An 11,156-nucleotide genomic window follows, 5' to 3' on the forward strand; every position below is an offset into this window, starting at 1 on the left:
TGGCACTAATTTAACATAAGTGCCAAGAAGATAAGGAAACATGCTTTGGAATGAAAAGATGAATAGTATTCCTAACCCTAACCCTAATCTTTATACTATCTATATTAGTTTGCAAGCTGCCAGAATGCAAAATACCTGAATTAGAATGTTTTTTTAAAGGAAATTTAAGGACGGGCAATGGTGACTCAGTGGCAGAGTTATTGCCTGCCATACCAGAAACCTGGGGTCAGTTCCTGGTGCCTACCCATGAAAAAATAAAAAAAGGGGGGGGGTATTTAATAAGTTACAAGGTCACAGCTCTAAGCCTATAAAAATGCCCAAACTATGGCATCCAGTGAAAGATACCTTAATTCAAGGAAGGCTGATGTGTCAGAAACACCTCTGTCAGCTAGGTAGTCACTTGGCTAGCATCTGCTGGTCCCCTGCTCCTGGGTGTCATTGTTTTCAACCTCTGTTCCTGTGGGTTCCTCATTTTACTTCTCTGGGGCTGGTTTCATCTCTTGGCTTCCCTTGCCTCTCACTAGATTCTGGCTTGCTAAACATCTCATGGCGATGTGTTCTTGGCTCCAAGCATCTCCAAAAATATGTGTTTCTGTTCTCCTAGTGTCAGCATCTGTTTAAGCTCTGCTCTGAAGTTTCTATTGGCTCTGTCATTTCTGAGGTTTCTCCAATATGTTTCCTCTTTTAAGAGATTCCAGTTAACTAATCAAGACCCATTTGAATGGACAGAGTACATCTCCATCTAATCAAAACATCACACCTACAATTGGGCCCATCTCATCTCTGTGGAGACATTCTAAAGGAATTTTTTTTCTGCCATATAGTATTGGATTAGGATTAAAAGAAATGTGTGCCCCCATGAAATTGGATCAGGGTTAAAACATGACTTTTCTGGGGTACACAATAGTTTCAAACTGGCACATTATCATACACATATATGTAAAGATAATCTACATACCATTGCCAAGATTTATAAGTACAATTTGGTTTTAACTGGGGTACTAAGTTAGCATAATTTCCCAGAAACATTCCATTCATGTTTAGGAATGAAAACACAAACAGTATTCTTAACCATAAACCTAAACTTAACATGATCCTACATATATATGATAATTGTCATCCTAACAGTTTCCTTGGTTTAAAGGTGTAACTGATCTTAAGTGCAGCACTAAGTTAACATTTGTGCCTACGTGTAAAAAAATCATTTCTTGGAATGAAAAAACCAACATCACCATATACTAACCATAACCATACAGTAGCGAATATGTAAACAAAAGTAATCAACATAGGTCTTCCAAGATTTAAAGGTGAATTTTGTTTCTAACTGTGGCACAAAGTTACCATAAGTGCCTAGAAGTGAGGGTAACATGTCTTGGAGTGTAACCACTAAGAATACCTTAACCATAACCCTATGCTAATGATATACTACATATATACCATGGTAATCAACATAGCATTTCCAGGATTCACAGGTGAGTGGCAATAAATTAGCATAAATGCAAAGAAGATTGGGAAACATGTCTTGGAATGAAAACACTAACAATATTCCTAACCCTAACTCTAAACTTAACACAATCTTACATACATATGTAATCAGCATAGATTCTCCAAGATTTAAGGAAAAACTTGGTAAAAACTGTGGCAGCAAGTTAACATAAGTTCCCAGAAGATAGGGAGACCTGTCCTGAAATGAAAACAGTAACAGTATACCTAACTCTAATCCTAACCCTAACACAATCCTACATATATATGATAGTATTCATCATAGCAGTTTCCAAGGTATAAAGGATAACATGGTTTTAAGTGTAGCAGTAAGTTGACATTTGTGCCTAGAAGTTAGGGAAACATGTCTTAGAATGTAAACCCTAAAAGAACTCTCTGGTAGTTAGATTCAGTTGTCAACTTGGCCAGGTGAAGACATCTAGTTCTGCTGCTGTGGACATGAGCCAATGGCATGTGACCCTCATCTGTTGCTGATTACATCTGCAGTTGGCTAGGAGGCATGCCTGCTGCAATGATTGATGTTTGATTTAATTGCCTGGTTCTTAAATGAGAGAGCTCAACTTAGCACAACCCAAGCAGCTCAGCATCCCTCATCTCAAGTACTCATAGCTCAGCCCAGGCCTTTAGAGATGCAGAAAGGAATCACCCTGGGGAAAGATGTTGGAACCCAGAGGCCTGGAGAGAAGGCCAGCAGAGATCACCCTGTGCCTTCCCACATAAGGAAGAACCGCAGTTGAAAGTTAGCTGCCTTTCCTCTGAAGAACTAATGAAATAAATTCCCTTTTATTAAAAGCCAATCCATCTCTAGTGTATTGCATTCTGGCAGCTAGCAAACTAGAACAAACTCCTATCCCTCAAACTAAGCTTAACAATATCTTACATTTATACGAAAATAATCAATATACCTCTTTCAAAATTTGCCATTAAAATGAGATTTTCACTGTGGCAGTAAGTTAACATAAGTGCCTAAGTAGAAGGAAACATGTCTTGGAATATGAATAAAGAGAGTATTCCTAACCGTACCACTAACCTTAACATGTCCTACACATATACCATAGTAGTTAACATAGCAGTTTCCCTGTTTAAGGGAGAAACTAGCTTATGTGTGGCACTAATTTCGCATCAGTGCCTAGATATTAGGGAAACTTGTCTTGGATGAAAACACTAACATATTTCTAACCCTAACCCTAAGTGTAACATGATCCTACATATATAAGTTATTATTCAACATAGCAGTTTCTCAGGTTTAAAGGAGAATCTATAAAGTATGGCACTAAGTTCACATCTGTGCCTACTGTTAGGGGACTGCCTTGGAATGAAAACACTAAATTTATTTCAAAGGGACCTTGAAGATATGGAAACACATCTTGGAATGAAAACACTAACATTATTCATAACCCTAATAATCATCCTGACACTAACCTATATATACATGAAAGCAAACAACATTGGAGTTTCCCACATTTACAGTAGAAACTGGTTTTAATAGTGGATTAAATTTGAATCAGTGCCTAGATATGAGGGAAACATGTCTTGCAATGAAAGTACTATAAGTATTTCTAACACAAACACTAACCCTTACACTATCCTACATACATACAGAAAAAAATCAGCATATATTACCTGGCTTTCAGGTGAAACATGGTTTTTCCAGTGGCACCAAGGTAAACTAGGTACATAATAAGTACGGAGAAACAAATATTGGAATGAAATCGTGTACATAATTCATACCCTTAAAATAACTCTAATACTATCTTACATATATATGAAGGTATTCCACATAGCACTCTCAAGTGCTATGAACCTGGTTTTACCTTTGGCACTAATCTTACATAAATGCCCAGAAAATAAGGCAATATGCCTTGGAATGAAAATCAGTTTTAGGAAATCTGAATTTCTGATTTCTGAATTCCTAAATATCAGTTTTCCTAAACATAACCTTAACCCCAACACTTTCTTTATATATAGATGAAGGCAATCAACATAGCATTTCCAAGATTTGTGGATGAAACCAGGTATTAATTGTGGCACTAAATTAACATAACTTCCTAGGAAATAGGGAAACATGTCTTGGAAGGGATATACTAACAGTACTCCTAACACTAACCCTAACTCTAACATTGTTCTACATATTTGCAAAATAAATCAGTATAGCTCTTCCAGCATTTGCAGGTGAGAATTGGTTTTAGCTGTGGCACTGAATAGCATAAGTGCCTAAAAGAGATGAAACCATGTCCTGGAATGAAAGCACTAAGAGTATACCTAACTCTAATTGTAACACTAACACCACCTTATGGATAAAAAATGCAACCACTAGCATTTATAAGATTTACAGGTGAAACATGGTGTTAATGTTACTGGACAAAGGCCATAGATTCTTTTGCCTGATGTGCTCAATAAGCAATTCCTGAGACACTGGGGTTCAAAGAGAGAGTTTATTACTAGGCGCATAGTAGGAGAGCAGTGGCTCAAAATCTGTCTCCCTGAATGGCAGTAATTTGGATAGTTTCATTAGAGAGAAGGTGGGCATGGTTTAGTATAGATGATGTAATTAGAGGTGATCTAATTATTGAGCATGCACAGATTGATTACATTCTTAGTCAGAGAATGCATTAAAAATGGCAGAATTAGGTATAGGTGACTTGGAGGTTAAAGTTTAAGGTACTGCACATATCAGGTGGGCCCTCTTAGGTTCAATCCAGTCCCAGTCATCATGATAATTTTGGACTTAGGGTGGGTTAGTTCTGGGTGGACCCAAGAACCTTCATTAACAAATATTAGGGGCTATCTTTAGTGATTGCAAGACTCTAAAGTTGAAAAACTGGAGAACTAGGAAGAGATGAAGGTTAGCCACAAGGTTTTTATAATCACAGGGGCAGACCACGTGGTCAACCACATGCTCATAATGACTTTTGTTTTCTGCTTCTGTCTTTCTTTTTCCCCTCTCACAAGTACTTTCTGAGACTCTCTCAATTACTCTTCCAGTGGTTTATCCAGCCAGCCATCTATTTGATGGATCTGTTTCTGCATATCAGACCAAGACTCCTTCACACAGCTGACAATCAGCATTTCTTGGACCACAGGACTATCAGAGTCCATTCCTGAGTATTTCCTCACCTAGCCCCTCAACCTTTGTAAATAAGCAGAGGGAGTCTTGTCTTTTCTTGAGCCACCTCAAAGACCTTATTTAAGTTCTGAGATTTGGGCACAGCCAATCTTTTCAAACTTTTAAAATTTTATAGTATAAGATATATACAAAGTAAAGAAATAAAAAAGCAATAGTTTTCAAAGCACTCTTCAAAAAGTAGTTACAGGACGGATCCTAGAGTTGGTCATGGGCTACCATATGATCCTCTCAGATTTTTCCTTCTGGCTGCTCCAGAATATAAGAGGCTAGAAGGCTTAAATATGTTTTTATCATCACAGTCAACATTTTTTTCCCTTCTTTTTTTGTGAACAACAACATATATGCAAAAAAGCTATAAATTTCTAAGCACAGCACCGTAAAATTGTTGCAGAGCATATTTTAGGCTTTGACATGGGTTACAATTTGACAATTTTAGGTTTTTATTTCTAGCTGCTCTAAAATTCTGGAGACTAAAAGAGATATCAATTTAATGATTCAGCATTTATATTCATTTGTTAAATCTTATCTTCTATGTATAATTCCATCACTACCTTCAATCTTTCCATACCTTTCATTGGGGTTGTTTTGGCTATGGCAGTTCTAAGTTTTTGATATTGGAAGGGTCTGCCACTAATGTAGGGTAGGGAGATGGAACTATCTGATGTTCTGGAGAGGCTGGGCTAGGTTTCAGAACTTATCTGGACCTAGGACCCCTCTGAAGTTTGCGGGTTTCTGGAAAGTTACTCTAGTTTCATGGAACCCTTGTGGAATCTTATAAATTGCCCTAGGTGCTCTTTAGGATTGGCTGGAATGGTCCTGGTTGGGGGTTGGCAGGTTATGATAGGTAGCAAGGTCTACCTGAAGCTTGCATAAGAGCAACCCCCAGAGTAGCCTCTCGACTCTATTTGAACTCTCTCTGCCACTGATACTTTATTATTTACACTTCTTTTCCCCCATTTGGTCAGGATGGAATTGTTGATTCCACAGTGCCAGGTCTGGATTCATCCCTGGGAGTCCTCTCCCACATTGCCAGGGAGACTTTCACCCCTGGATGTCATGCCCCATGTAAGGGGGAGGGCAATGATTTCACTTACAGAGTTGGGTCTAGAGAGACTGAGGCCACATCTGAGCAACAAGAGAGGTCCTCCAGAAGTAGCTCTTAGGCATGTCTTTAGGTAGTCTAAGCTTCTATGCTACCTACATAAGCTTCACAAGAGTGAGACTTATGATCAAGGGCATGGCCTATTGATTTGGGTTGGGTACAGCCAATTTTATCCCTTGTATAATGAAGTCTCTAAGAGCCCTCATTTGTGACCTGTCTTCCTGTTCATTATTATTCTAATTGAGAGCTACATTAGGTAATTTCTGCTCTGCTGCCTTTAACCCCTTGTCCAGGTGGGTGCTGCCTCTACCATTCTTTCATAGCTGCCCTCCTCACCATTCCCGTTTCTTTCCCTGTAAAAACGATATTTAGGATAGACATAAGTTCACACCAGGTATATACTGGTTTCCCTTGGTCCAACAGGTACTTCTCTCCGAGGATATACAGACTCAAGAGGTCTATTTCTTTCCCCCTTTTTTCCTCAGGAGGCCCCAGGAATGGAAAATTCAATATATCTTCCTTACACTGTTCCAACTCCTTCCTCAATTGTTGGTGGGTTGTCATGGGTGGAGCAATTGACCCTGATTGCCCCTCCAACTCCCTATAGGAATGCAGGTTAGTTTCATTGGGCCTTGAGGGTCCAACAATCTCTGCCCCAAGGGAGAAGCATAGGGCAAGAGAAGATTCCATAAGGGATCTTAGGCTTTAGTTTCTAAAGATTTAGCCTCTGGTTCCGGGGTTTTGACCTTTACAGGATAAAGAGGAGCTTCCCTCTTTTTAGCCAACACACAGCATAATCAGACTTCTCTTTGGAAAAGGGCTTCTTTTCATTAATGTAAAGCATGAGGTTGACACAAAGCCAATTCTCATCTGCCCTGTATTTTGGCCAAAAGCGCTGATGGCACAGCGCTTTCTTTTGGCCAAACATAAAAACAATATTTAATCATTTTCTTTTCGTCCTTTCCCTTGCTCCAATCACTATCGGCTCAGTGTTCCAAAATCCTTCCTATGGACTCTCCTGGGTAATGTTCCTGAGGGGCTTTACCTGTACCCCCTTCCCTTCTTCCCTAGCCAGCTGACTGCCTCTGTTACCCATTCTGAGTCTTGCCTGGATTCCTTTGTTTCAGCACCATTTTGCTTCATCTAACTCTGGCCCTTTCCCTCATGGGAGAAGGGAACTGCAGATTAGGATTCTGCACTAGCTTACTCAACTCCAGGCTTATCAGAATTCTTCCCAACCACCAAGGCAATACTTAATACTCCTTTTTCTTACCTTGTCCATATACAGAGTTGCCTGGTCACTGTGAGGCAGATTTTCCCTTCCCCTTTTTCTTGTTCACAATTGGCAGATCCAAGCATCTGGTCTTGAGCCCTTCTGGTTGTCAGAAGTGGGCCCCCAATGGTGGACTCTGAGACTACTCAATCAGCAGGGCACACCTTCCCTTTGTCCTCTCTGGGGGTCCTCTCCAAAGCCTCAGATCCCAAATGAGCCCCAACAACATTGTTAGAAAGAAAACCATACCTGAAAAAGAATAAATGCCTACCTAATTGTGGAGAAGAAAAGAACTTATTTATGATATTGCAAGAATGGGTACGCAACAGAAAAAATCATGGCTGGCATACCAAATGACAAAATACCGCAGATTTAATACCCTAAGCTTAGCACACAGGTCCCTCCTGTTTCTCCACTGATTGGATACTCCAGAGGTTACAGCCTAGGCAGATAGTCCAAATAATTCAAATTTCCTGCCAAAGGTTCCCACTTTCTACTGTGCTTTATATTTCAGTGACCCTGGCCATTACTTATTCAAACTTATTTTTACCTATATAAGAATTTGGCACCAATTCTAGGCTTGTGTCAGAGGCCATCTCTTTTCCCTGCCTGCAAGGCAAGTCTGAGCCATTTTGTTTTCTCATCCTGTGCAATCCTGTGTGAAAGCTAAACTTAATTTTATTCTTACACATACCAATTAAAAACTAGACTGAACATACTAGCTAACAAACAGGCATTAAAAGTTAGCGCACTGATTAACAATTAAGCAAACATCAACTATTAATATACCCAGGTAACACATTGGCTAGCATTTAAAGAGGCTTACTGAACTTCATTCAATTCCAATTGATTGTTGGATTACTCATTTTTTAGAAGTATAGTCAACAGCACATTTAAGCCTGGCCTCAAACCCTGTACAGAACACAGACCGAACACATCAATTAACAATAAACAGACATAAAACACTTATCACACCAATTTAACAATTAACCAATACCTAAGTAATGCACCAACTAACACTGAAACAGTGCTACTTAATCTCATTAAACACAAGTTAATTGTTGGATTAGGTCAGGGTTTCAAACCTTATTCAGTATGGTGCCCAAAATCAGAATGTGTAAAGGTCAAGCATATTACGAACCTACAGTGGTAAAGAAATCATGGTATTGGCATAAAGATAAATATACTGACCAATGGAATTGAATAGAGTGTTTAGATATATATCCTCCCCTTTATGGACAATTGATCTTTGATAAGGCAGTCAAGCCAACTCACCTGGGACAGAGCAGCTTCTTCAATAAATGGTGCTTAGAGGACTGGAAATCTTATGCAAAAGAATGAAAAAGGATCCATATCTCACATCTTATGAAAAACTTAACTCAAAATGGATCAAAGACCTAAACATTAGAGCTAAAACCATAAAATGTTTAGAATAAAATGTAGGGAAATATAAAATTTTGTAATAGGAGATGGTTTCCTAGATCTTACACCCAAAGCATGAGCACTGAAAAAAGAAATAGATAAATGGGAAACTCCTCAAAATGAAACACTTTTGTGCATCAAGGAATTTTGTCAAGGAAGTAAAAAGGCAGCATATGCAATGGGAGACAATATTTGGAAACTACATATGAGATAAGGGTTTAGTATGCAGAATATATAAAGAAATTCTTCATCTCAACAACAACAACAAAAATGTACAACCTAATTTTAAAAATGGGCAAAAGACATGGACATTTCTCAGAAGAAGATTATGCAGTTGTAAGACAGAATAAAGTCATGAAGCATGTAACAACATGGATGGACCTTGAGCACATTATGCTGAGTGAAATTAGCCAGAAACAAAAGGACAAATACTGTATAGTCTCACTGATATGAACTAACATTAATGAATGAACTTGGAGAATTTCAGTTAAGAATGCAGATTATCAGGAGATAAAAATTAGGATAGAGATTGGGTAATTGATGCTGAAGGGATACAGACTGTGCAACAGGACTGAGTGTAAAAATTCAGAAATGGATAACACAATATGCCTGATTGTAGTATAATAATGCAAGTATCCTGAATGAAGCTGAATGTGAGAATGATAGAGGAAGAAGGGCTGGGGTCACGTTTGAAATCAGAAGGAAAGATAGATGATAAAGACTGAGATGGTATAATTTAGGAATGTCTAGAGTGTATAATAATAGTGATTAAATGTACAAATTAAAAAAAGTTTTGGCATAAGGAAGAGCAACGGAATGTCAGTATTGTAGGGTGTTGAAAAATAGATGATCATTCATAGTATAAAACTTCAACTTCTATGTGAGACTAAGGGAGTAATGTTTATTTGGTACAAAATTTATACTTTGACTAGTGCATTTCCTAATTTAACTTGTATGGTCAGAGTTTAACTGAACACCGTAAGTACATTGAACCTTGAACAGGCCATGAAATTTTGGTGATTTGCCCAGGTTAGTGTGATGCCTTTATAAGTCCCAGAGTGATTTGAAAAGTGAATAAAGAAGTATTTGCAAAGTCCCCTTGGGGAATGGGGAGAAGGGGGAAGATTCAACTTCCCCATTTGGAGAATTTTTGATGCTCTTGCAAGCAGTGGGGACAACAAAATCAATAGACTGAGCCCCCGATCTTGGGATTTGCCCTTATGAAATGTATCTCTGTTCCATATTGTCAGAGAGATTTACACCCTGGGAGCCATGTGCCATGTAGGGTGGGGGGAGGGCAATGGGTTCACTTGCGAAGACATGTCCCATCCAGATCTAGGTGATAGCCAGACCTCCTCAGGATGCTGCCATCCATGCCATGCCTGAAGACAAGAGAGCTGAGCATGTCACTGAGGTGATGAAACAGTGCCCCAAACATGAGCTCAGCCATGGATTCAAGGAGGGACAGATTGCCCCTCCTAATCCCTTGGTCTGAGTAGAAGAGAATAGCTATGCCCAATATGTAGAAGACTCCATCACAGGAAAACAAAGTGTGCTGGTGTCATCCAAGCCACTTCAGGTTGACACTGAATTCACAAGCCTTATACAATTTCTTGTGGAATAGCTGTTGTGTTGGAGGAACGAGCCACCATCCAATTTTCATTATTGTTACTCTGGAAAACAGAGATGGGCAAGTCCTGGGCAAACACTCCTTTGGGGCCCCAAACTGTACTTGCCCAGCAAGAGATAGGAAGACAGATGAAGACAGTCTCAGAAAGCAATCTTGGGCTACACAAGAAATGGTGGTGGTACAAAGAACCCTTTTCATTAGGACACAAAATGTGACCACCAGAGATATCCATAAAGAAACAAAGATCTCCAGATGATGAACTTTTGTACTTGCCAAAAGGGGCCATGAGATTTATGTAACATGGATGTTCAAAGAGTCTACAGTTCTGCAGCACACACTGAAACATCCAGCAGTGCTTACTTCAGAACCCCCTCCTTTCAGCCTGCTTCAGGAATGAGCTTGGGGAGCCCCGAAGGGAAATTCCAAAATAATTGGAAGTCTTTTTTAAATATTCTTACCTTCCAAACCCATTAGTGTACCCACAGGGTCCCAACTTGGTGCATTTTGAGCATATTTGTCTTGTTTCTATGTGTGGCTCTATGTCATGTGTGTGTGTGGTGTGTGTGTGTGCATGCATGTGTGTGCCCAGTCCTCATAAGCAGGACTTGAAGAAATTGGCTCAGAGACCCAACTGTTCAAAGGCATGCAGTCACTAGTGAGAAAATCTTTTAAAGGGACTCAAAATTTTATGAGAAAGGTTATTTTGTCTGCAGATTTTGCACCTTAGTGCTAACATTGGTCAATCAGTAACCATAGAGTTTGTGAGCTTCTTTGTTGTTTCTTGCAAGGAAGGGTCAATAAACATAAGATGTTTCTTGGAACCCTTTTTTCTGTTACCCTCTGCTGTGTTTCTAAAACTCACAGATAAGCTTCTGAGCATGTCTTAAACTTAAGATGTTTTTTTAAGAAAAGTAGAAGAAAGTTATTAGTGCCAATACTCTGGAGACCTTCCCCCAAAACTGTTGTTTAGACTCCCAGGCAAGGAAGCAGTTTTGTTGTTTTAACAGGGAGAGAGAAATCATCCCTGCAGTATGGCCCCAGGTGGTTTTATACTATTATTCATTACCCCGAGTGAGGTTTAAATTCCTCTCACCAAATC

At 39.3% G+C, this 11,156-nt stretch overlaps 1 pseudogene; it reads left to right on the plus strand.

Moving 5' to 3' along the window:
- The first annotated feature begins 9,727 nt into the window (after positions 1-9,727).
- On the plus strand, positions 9,728-10,713 carry LOC143680323 (tumor protein 63 pseudogene; annotated as a pseudogene).
- Positions 10,714-11,156: the final 443 nt, after the last annotated feature.

This window comes from Tamandua tetradactyla, chromosome 4 (genome assembly GCF_023851605.1).
Source record: "Tamandua tetradactyla isolate mTamTet1 chromosome 4, mTamTet1.pri, whole genome shotgun sequence".
In the NCBI taxonomy this organism is placed as follows: domain Eukaryota; kingdom Metazoa; phylum Chordata; class Mammalia; order Pilosa; family Myrmecophagidae; genus Tamandua; species Tamandua tetradactyla.